This window comes from Chiloscyllium plagiosum, chromosome 13 (assembly GCF_004010195.1).
Source record: "Chiloscyllium plagiosum isolate BGI_BamShark_2017 chromosome 13, ASM401019v2, whole genome shotgun sequence".
NCBI lineage: Eukaryota > Metazoa > Chordata > Chondrichthyes > Orectolobiformes > Hemiscylliidae > Chiloscyllium > Chiloscyllium plagiosum.
This window is the reverse complement of record NC_057722.1, coordinates 51,100,114-51,109,089: the sequence shown is the minus strand read 5'-3', so window position 1 is coordinate 51,109,089 and position 8,976 is coordinate 51,100,114. Positions and strand designations below refer to the sequence as shown.

General features: G+C 38.4%; 1 long non-coding RNA gene across 2 annotated transcripts in view; it reads left to right on the top strand.

Annotated features, from left to right (window-relative positions):
- The first annotated feature begins 119 nt into the window (after positions 1-119).
- Positions 120-8,976, top strand: part of LOC122556008 — a 93,025-nt gene continuing 84,168 nt past the window's right edge. For both annotated transcript variants that reach the window (XR_006313431.1, XR_006313429.1), the window contains exon 1: positions 120-194. This is a non-coding gene — a long non-coding RNA (uncharacterized LOC122556008). The remainder of the gene's footprint in view (positions 195-8,976) is intronic.

Genomic DNA, 8,976 nt, shown 5'->3' with positions numbered 1-8,976 from the left:
CCGATTGTCACTCTGTCCTGTGATTGGTGGGGCGTCCTTTTGCGTGAGTGGATAGGCTGGCCCCGGCCCCGCCCCTTCACGTGCGGGGGGCGTCGCTTTCAATCGGCGGCTTGTTGTCACTTGTAGGAGGCGGCAGGTGTGATGAGCTCAGGAGTAGTGAAGGCCACAGCGACATGTCCTGGTAACGAAATTAGGTGCTTATAAAATGGCATTGCCTACCTTAACTTTGTGTTAAAGGGAAAAAAAACATCAAATTTCTAATTGAATATGTGACTTTAATGGGATCTGCGCAATTCGGAACTTATGAAAATTAATATACTGGAGAACCTCAGCAGGTCTGTCAGTATCTATGGAGAGAGAAGTAGAGGTATCATTTGTAGCAATTATTCTTTTTTGAAACTTCTTTTTACTGTGGAGAGCTTGTGTGAAAGGGAAATGACAAGTGTACACAGGGATTGGAGTCAATTTTCAGTATCTTGGATTACCTTCTGTGAAAACATAGCAATTTTAGATCCTCCAGTAAACTCACCTTGCCCCACTGCTGATTTATTTTAAAGTATTAGATTTGAGTTATTCTAATCTCCGGAACAACTGAGATGATTCACGATGCGTACCGAAATCACCAATTATCTCTGATCATAAACGCACCCGCGACCTCGAACAGATGAGAACAAACTGCCTGATTGACTACGACACTCCCCGCACGTTTAATTCCGTAGCACGGAACTGACCAGAAAGTTTGAACGCCGGATGGGTACTTCTGCTCCTGGAACCCTCCACAAAAATCTGTAATTTTTAGTGAGTATTGGGGAGACAGACAATTCTGATTTACGTCCCTGAATTGTTACGCTGGAAATATTAGGCAGAAAATTCCTGCACAACTGATCCACCAATTAACTCAGACTCCTAACCCTCCCCAACCTTTTGACTACTCCTTGCAACCTATGCTGCGATGGACAAAATGGCAATCATGATGATGGCCCCCCATAGAAGATCTAGGCCAATAAATGTAATTTTCTAACCTTTATTACTTAGTTGATTATTACATTTTATTGTATCCACAGTTGCCTTTATCAAATTATGCCCCTGGCCATTGTATTCTTAACATTTGTTTACTTTATTTCCTGTAGGAAATTAGAGGAATCAAATTACACATGTTGACATTATTTTTTATTCTGACATAATCCATTATAACTAAGGCGATTAGTTGATTTTTCTTCCCCACAGGGAGCCTTTTCCAGAACTTTCATCATGTACAATATGAAAAAGATGTTCAGAGTGCAGGAATAACAGATTATTAACGTAAATTGACAGAAATGTAATCACACCAACATGCATGATTTCTTTTAGTTAAACCATACCAGCAATAAGACAGTGTGGGGATGTGGGAAAAATAGTGTTACTTCTGCAATTCCATTTACAAAGTAAATGAACTCACACCAGTGTGTAATTGTTTTAGCCAAGAGCTGAGTCAACAAGAATGGAAACTATGTGGAGGAAATACATAATTGTTTTTGTATTAGCTAAAATTGTATGCAAGAATGAAACGTGACAGCAAAACAATGGTAGATATTATGGGCGAATAGATAAGATGATATGAGGGGATGAAGTTAAGCTAGATACGCCTGTACAAACAGTAGGTATAAACATCTGTTTCCCACTTTTACAGAGACACAGGAACAAACCCCAATTAAAAGGGTCATAAGGATCAGTATGGAAGGGGAAGGCACAGATGGAGGGGGTAGATAATGATGAAGAAAGAATATGCCTATCAATGACCTATAGCGGGATGAGGTCAAACGGCCTTGTGAGGCCAGAAATAAGCATTTTGTCACAGACAAGGCCGGATAAGGCAAGAGATAAACAGGAGTAATGGGTGCCGGTCTTAGGGAAGTGGAAGATGTAAACAGGGGAGGAGCAATGTAAAACAAAAGAGACCAAATTATATAAATGTTGTGTATTAATTGAATTGAGGGTGTGTATGTCTCTGGATATCACACCCTCTTACAAGTGTAAAATAAAGGACACTACTGATTCAGATTTTGTCTCAGACTGCAATTGTTGAAATGTGTGAGCTTTGTTTCTCACAACAGTACAATTCTTTGTGAGATCATTTACTACAGCATGCAGTAATCACACCACTTGCTGCCATTCCTCATTCACTCATGTTTCAATAGTTAAAAGTTTTTTGGACAAGTAATTTCATTCTGTGATTACCTTGGAGACTAAACATAAACTTGGTTTCAGACATTCTTTGCCATCTTTTGAGGTGTTCATGGTTCTGTCTCTTGATATATTTTTTGATTAGATGGAATTCATGCTGCAAGTAGCAGTGATTGCAGAGCACTCTGAATTTAACAGCTTTGATTTCACCCCCCCACCCCCATCTGTAGCTTTGTAGTTCAGCATTGTTACTTCTGCAAAATAATAAATGAGATGAAATGGCTTCAAAGCTTGTATTTTTAATTTGGGGTCTGTTCTTAACTGAAACAGAGTCCAAAGCTGAGTTTCTGGAGAACGGGTTTCTTTTAAAAGTAAAATACTATAAATTCTGCAAGTCTGAACTAAAAAGCAGAAAATGTTGAAGAGACTCAGCAACCAAAGAACCATTATCAGACTAGAAATGTAAACTTTGATTCTCTTTCCGTAGATGCTGCCAGACCTGATGAGTTTCTCAGGCATTTTCTGTTTGGACTGGTTTTCCTCGCTGTGACATTAAATGTCTGAGAAATCTGGTGGTCTTCAGTTGCCAAAGAAACAGAAGCTAATAAGGAGCTGAGTTTGGGAGCACAACAGATGCTTAGGTGTTTTAGGAAAAGGAGAACAGTTGAGGAATTTTATGAAACTGAACTGAGTGGGAAAAAGCTAAGGAATGAAATAACAGAAAAATGGAAAAGACCAAAAAGACTGATTCTGGGAGAAGAGTTTAATGAGATCTGGAAGTGTGTGTATTTTGCTGCACATTGTAACCAAGGAAGTTGGGAAACAGTAACACTACTGTCAGAAGCAACCTGACAACTGAATCGAATAAAAATGAAAGAATTGAAAGTATACCTGGAAATATTGGAGAGTAAAACTGTGGTTGAGATTAATACCGTGTGTGCTGTTGGGGACTGCCTTTAAATCTGTAAGATGAATCTTTGTGTTGGCTGTTTAAAATGTACTTGATAGTTTCTAGTGAATATAGTTCACTTTTTAATTTATTTTTGAAATTTATTGAACAAATAAACAAATACAAGTATTAAAAAGTTAAGTGTTTTTGGTTGTTGTCATATCTGTTCATGTCATTTGTCTTCAGAGTTCATAATGTGAGACATTGAAAACTACTTCCCTCACACTTCTTAACATTGTTTTAACCAGTTTAAACACCATTGTCCTTTTCTTTATGCCATTTAACTGCATTTCCTATTTGCTGTCTTCCTTACATACAATTGATACCTCTACTTTTTGGTCACAGGTATCCATCTCTGAAAGATGCCAGTGGCCCAGATGGGTTTTTATGTCGATCTGATAATTTCATGGTTAACGTTGCTAATACTAGCATTCCATTCCAGTACACTAGGGCCAGTGACATGACAACCGTGATCCCGTTAATTTTCCTTGGGACCACTATTGAACAGCGGATCGCAACAAAACAAAAAGAAACAGCTATCTGCACTCATCTCCTAGATGAATTTTAAACTGTAAGAAAATATGAACTATGAACTTCAGTCTCTAATTAGTCATTTCATAATTGAATGCACATTACTTGATCTAACCCTAGCAATTAACCCCTAAGAATTGAAAATAAATCTAAACATTTACCAGGATAATTGCCATATGTTCCATCAAGAATTAATATGTACCCATCCAGCAGCTGGCCTTCTTGCAAATTGGGATATAGATGCTTGTTTAAAAAAAAACAATGTGACCTGCTCACCAGAAACCACAAGCTATTGGAGATGGCTATGAGACCTCTTAGACTGAAAGTTGAAGTCACAGTTAAATTAAGGAGAAACTGAGGACTGCAGATGCTGGAGATCAGAGTCAAAAAGTGTGGCGCTGGAAAAGCACAGTCGGTCAGGCAGCAGCCAAGGATGAAGGGAGTCGACACTTCAGGAAATCCTGATGAAGAGCTTATGCTCAAACCGCCAACTCTCCTGCTCCTCTGCTGCCTGACCGGCTATGCTTTGCCAGCGTCATACTTTTTGACTCACAGTTAAACCTATTGAAGTATTAGAGAAAGGGATTCTTCTCTTGTTGCAGTACTGTATAGGAATGCTTTTGGGATCTGTGAAGATTCATTTTTGGAGTAGTAGGATTATATTTTACCATTTGTTTGAAAATGTTTAAACTTCTGTTGTGTCTCAGTAGTTTTGATTTATTCTATTTTGTTTTCATCTTGTGTGAAATCAGTTTCTGCTTTATCATTGAAACAAAATCTGCTTGTGTTTCAGTGAGAGAATACCCTGTCAAAATCCAAAATGAAACCAATCTATCAAGCCAGATTTCAGTATAGGATTTTGCCCAGTAATAATATCAGCTGGGCTCGTAGCACTCTGTGTTAAAATAAGTCAACAGCAAAGATCTGGATAGAGGAGGATACTCTTGAGAAAACAATTAACAGTCCAGAAATATCATCTCTAGTTTCGGGAATTTTAGCAGAATTTTGAGTTTAGGAATAGCCTGTCCAGTTAAACGACTGCTGAATTATTCAGTTCCAAAATTCTTGGTTTATCCACCAAGATCTGGTTGACATACAATTAGTTTGTAGATTTTATAGCCTGTGGTAAATCCAACATAGATTTGTTGTACAGCATGGGAACAGACCCTTCCGTCAAACTCGTCCATGCCAACCAGATATCCTAAATTAATCTAGTCCCATTTGCCAGTATTTAGCCCATATCCCTGTAAACCTATCCTATTCATATACCCATCTAGATGCCTTTGTAATGTTATAATTGTACTAACCTCCAATACTTCCTCTGGCAGCTCATTCCATATACACACCACCCTCTGCATGAAAAATTTGCCTCTTAAATCCCTTTTAAATCTTTCCCCTTTCACCTTAAACCTATGCCTTCTAGTTTTGGACTCTCCTACCCTGGAGACAATATCTTGTCTATTCATCCTATCCATGCCTCTCATGATTTTATAAACCTCTGTAAGGTCACCCCTCAGCCTCCAATGCTCTAGGGAAAACAGCTCCAGCCTAGTCAGCCTCTCCCTGTACGTCAAACTCTCCAATCCTAGCAATATCCTTGTAAATCTTTTCTGAACAATTTCGAGTTTCACAACATTTTTCCGATAGCATGGAGACCAGAATTGAACACAATCTTCCAAAAGTGATCTAACCAATGTCATGTATAGTGGCAACATGACTTCCCAATTTCTATACTCGATGCACTGACCAATAAAGGCAAGTATACCAAACACCTTCTTCACTATCTTGTTTACCCGTGATTCCATTTTTAAGGAACTACGAACCTGTACTCAAGGGTTTCTTTGTTCTATAACACTCCTCTGGACCTTCCCATTAAGTGTATAAGTCCTGCCCTCATTTGCCTTGCCAAAATGCAGCACCTCACGTTTATCTAAATTAAACTCCATCTGCCACTGTTCGGCCATTGGCCCATCTGATCATGGAGCTGTTGTACTCTGAGGTAACCTTCTTCTCTGTGGAGTACACTACCAATTTTGGTGTCTTCTGTAAAGCTTACTAACCATATCTCCTATGTTCATATCCAAGTCATTTATATAGGTTCAAAGAGCAGTGGACCCTGTACCAGTCCTTATGGCATTGCAAAATAAAAGTGGCTAGGATCCTAACCTAGATACACTGGCTGCTGTGTTGAGTTTTTGGAACATGACATTGTTTAAAATTACGATTGTTAATCATTGTTTCAAAGCAATTTTTTTTAAGAAAGGACATGAAGCTGTTGTAGATGATGCTACAGAACCCTGGGAGCCTAGAAATATCCTAATGGAGTTTAGTTGCACATAATTATCAGCACTATGTTTCTAATATCAACAATGATAATTTGCGGACCATATTTGCATAAAGCTGGGCAGTTTATAGATTACTGTTCTATTAATATTTAAATTGTATGGTTGATTTTAATTTGAAACAGACAAGCAAATGCAGAAAGCCATGCTAATTTAAAGTAGTAACTGATATAGGAATTAAATGATTTTGATTATTATAACTTTGGTCCAAGTTACATTTTGTAAATATTTAATATTCATTATATTTTGAGCAGACAACAGTGATAGTTTTCTGCACTGCCAAATTGAGTGCACTGCAAACTATAGGTTGAACAGAAAAATCCTTATCATCAGTAACTTATTATAATGTAAACTGAAATATTTGAGAATGTTGTTTTACCTCAATGTACTATGCTACAAAGTTCAGTTCCATATTATTTTGCTGGCTTTGATTAAATCACAAGCTAGATTTAATTTAATCTCACAAATTCATGTGTAAAAATGCATGTTGAAAAAAGGATAGACTATCATAGTACTACACAAGTAAAGGAAAAATCCTAAAAACAGGTCTGTCATTGATAGTAACATATTACGTTAAATTCACAACATGTAAGTAGGTTACTTAGCTAAACTGTTCTTGCTGGGTGTATTCCGCCTGCCTTCTCCATCTCAAATTATCTCTTCTCACCATACCCCTGTTATTGCTCCTTTTCCTTTTTTATCATATTTGAAGAATTGTTCCCTGATGCTTTTCTTCTGCCGGAATGTTTTCTAGCAGCAAATTGCAATGCTGAATGGCTGCCTATTCCATAGAGGCATGCAGCTGATTTGCATATTTGGGGCCTGGCTTATAGGCCATTTTATAGAGCTGCTGGCATTTTGTTGACAATGGAGCAGGCCACCACAGGAAAAGGTTGCAAAATTCGTACAGAGGCTTCCATAGTGCAAAAAGGGTCCTAGGGGCATTCTCATGGAATTCTCAAAATGTGTCTAGGAGAGCTTTTTAAGTCAACATCTAGAAAATCTTAAACAAAAAAATGCTGCAGATGCTGGGAATCAGGAACAAAAATTGAAATTGGAAAAACTCAGCAGGATTGGCAGCAGCTATCGAGATGAAACAATGGCATGATGCCAGAAATACTTACCCCAACTCAAAGACAACTGTTATGAGTGAATTTCTTCAGGAGTGTATTAATTTCTCTCATCACCACTGAAATATCTCCATAAATCTCGTCACCATGTGCATAGTACTTGACAATGGTCCAGCTTCCTCAGAGCTAACTGTCAGACTGAATAGAACCTCTGACACTCGTTTTATATCTGTCAGCCAGGGCTCCCTGTTTAGGGCTGTTAACCTGGTGCAATCAGGGACCTCATTCTATGAAGTTCACCCGGCTGACTTCATTACAATCGCTACAAAAGGGACACCGTTTTAAAATAAGGAGCAGGAGGTTTAGAGGGTATTTTAGGCAACATATTTTCACCCAGATGTTTGTGGGTACCTGGAACTCACTGTTTACAAGCATGGTAGAGATGGGAATCCTCAAGACATTTAAGAACTATTTAGATGAACATTTGAAATGCCATAGCATAAAGGATACCAATCAAGTGCGAGAAAATAGAATTAGAATTGATGGATGTTTGAAGACTATGCAGCCTTTTCTGTGTTGTAAAATCTCTGTGACTCTCGATAGCTCTCAGACTAAGAAGGATCAAGTCAGTACTTTGCTGTATATTTTTGTGAACATCACAAATGGTGTACTAGCTGGCCGGGATGAATGAGGAAACACCTTCTCAAAGGAAATCACTGGAGCCTTTGCCTCGTATTTTAATTCATTGAAACAATATTTGAGCAAACTAAATTTAATCAGCAACTGCAGAGACCTGGTGTGGACGATTTGTTCATTCACAAATTTTACTACTTAGCTGACAATTGAGTTTGCAATGTTAAAGGTAATAAGTGGCAGCATAATTGTCAGTTTGTCTTGGAAGAAATTGCCAGTCTTCCTTCATTTGTAGACATCTGTTTTTGACCAAGGTATGCTACCAATTAAGCATGGAAAGTGCCAAAACAAAATTGGGTATTTGTTTGGGGAGAGAGAAATACTTTGAAAAAAGCCATTCAGTGTATTTTGTGCTAAATTGAAAGTACATCATGGCAATAGCCAAAATAGCATTCTGAACAGGCCCCATATGCCATTTTACAATGCCCCCACTTCAGTAGGGAAACTATCCTATCTGAACTGCAAACATCATGCATGTGACAAAGTCAGTCAATTTCATCCAACATGTAATTCCAAAAAGCCTGCATCTGCAGAGCAAAGATTTAAAAACAAACTTTTGACAAGAGCTGTAAGGAAGAAAAGAATGAGACAGCTTAAAAAAAAAATTCTTGGTGAAATCAAAGAATAAAAATGCCTAAACCAGAGCACTAACATCAGAGTTCATGGATATTTTTATAGTTTTAAATTATACACAGGAATGGGAGTCTCAGTATTTTGTAATGAAGTGAAAAAGGGTGAACAAAATGATTCTGCAACCATTATCGATCTGAATTCAGGGTCCAGAGAGAATCAGTTACAAACATAGGAATTCAAAGCAGGAATAGGAGTTGGCCCTTTGAGACCTGATCTGATTATTCCAAATTTCTGTCTTCTCTGGGAACATTTCATCCCTTGCCAATCAAGCATCTATGTACTTAGTCATAAGTCATAGAGATGTACAGCATAGAAACAGACCCTTCGGTCCAACCCATCCATGCCGACCAGATATCCCAACCCAATCTAGTCCCACCTGCCAGCACCCAGCCCATATCCCTCCAAACCCTTCCTATTCATATACCCATCCAAATGCTTCTTAAATGTTGCAATTGTGCCAGCCTCCACCACATCCTCTGGCAGCTCATTCCATACACGTACCACCCTCTGTGTGAAAAAGTAGCCCCTTAGGTCTCTTTTATATCTTTCACCTCTCACCCTAAACCTATGCCCTCTAGTTCTGGACTCCCTGACC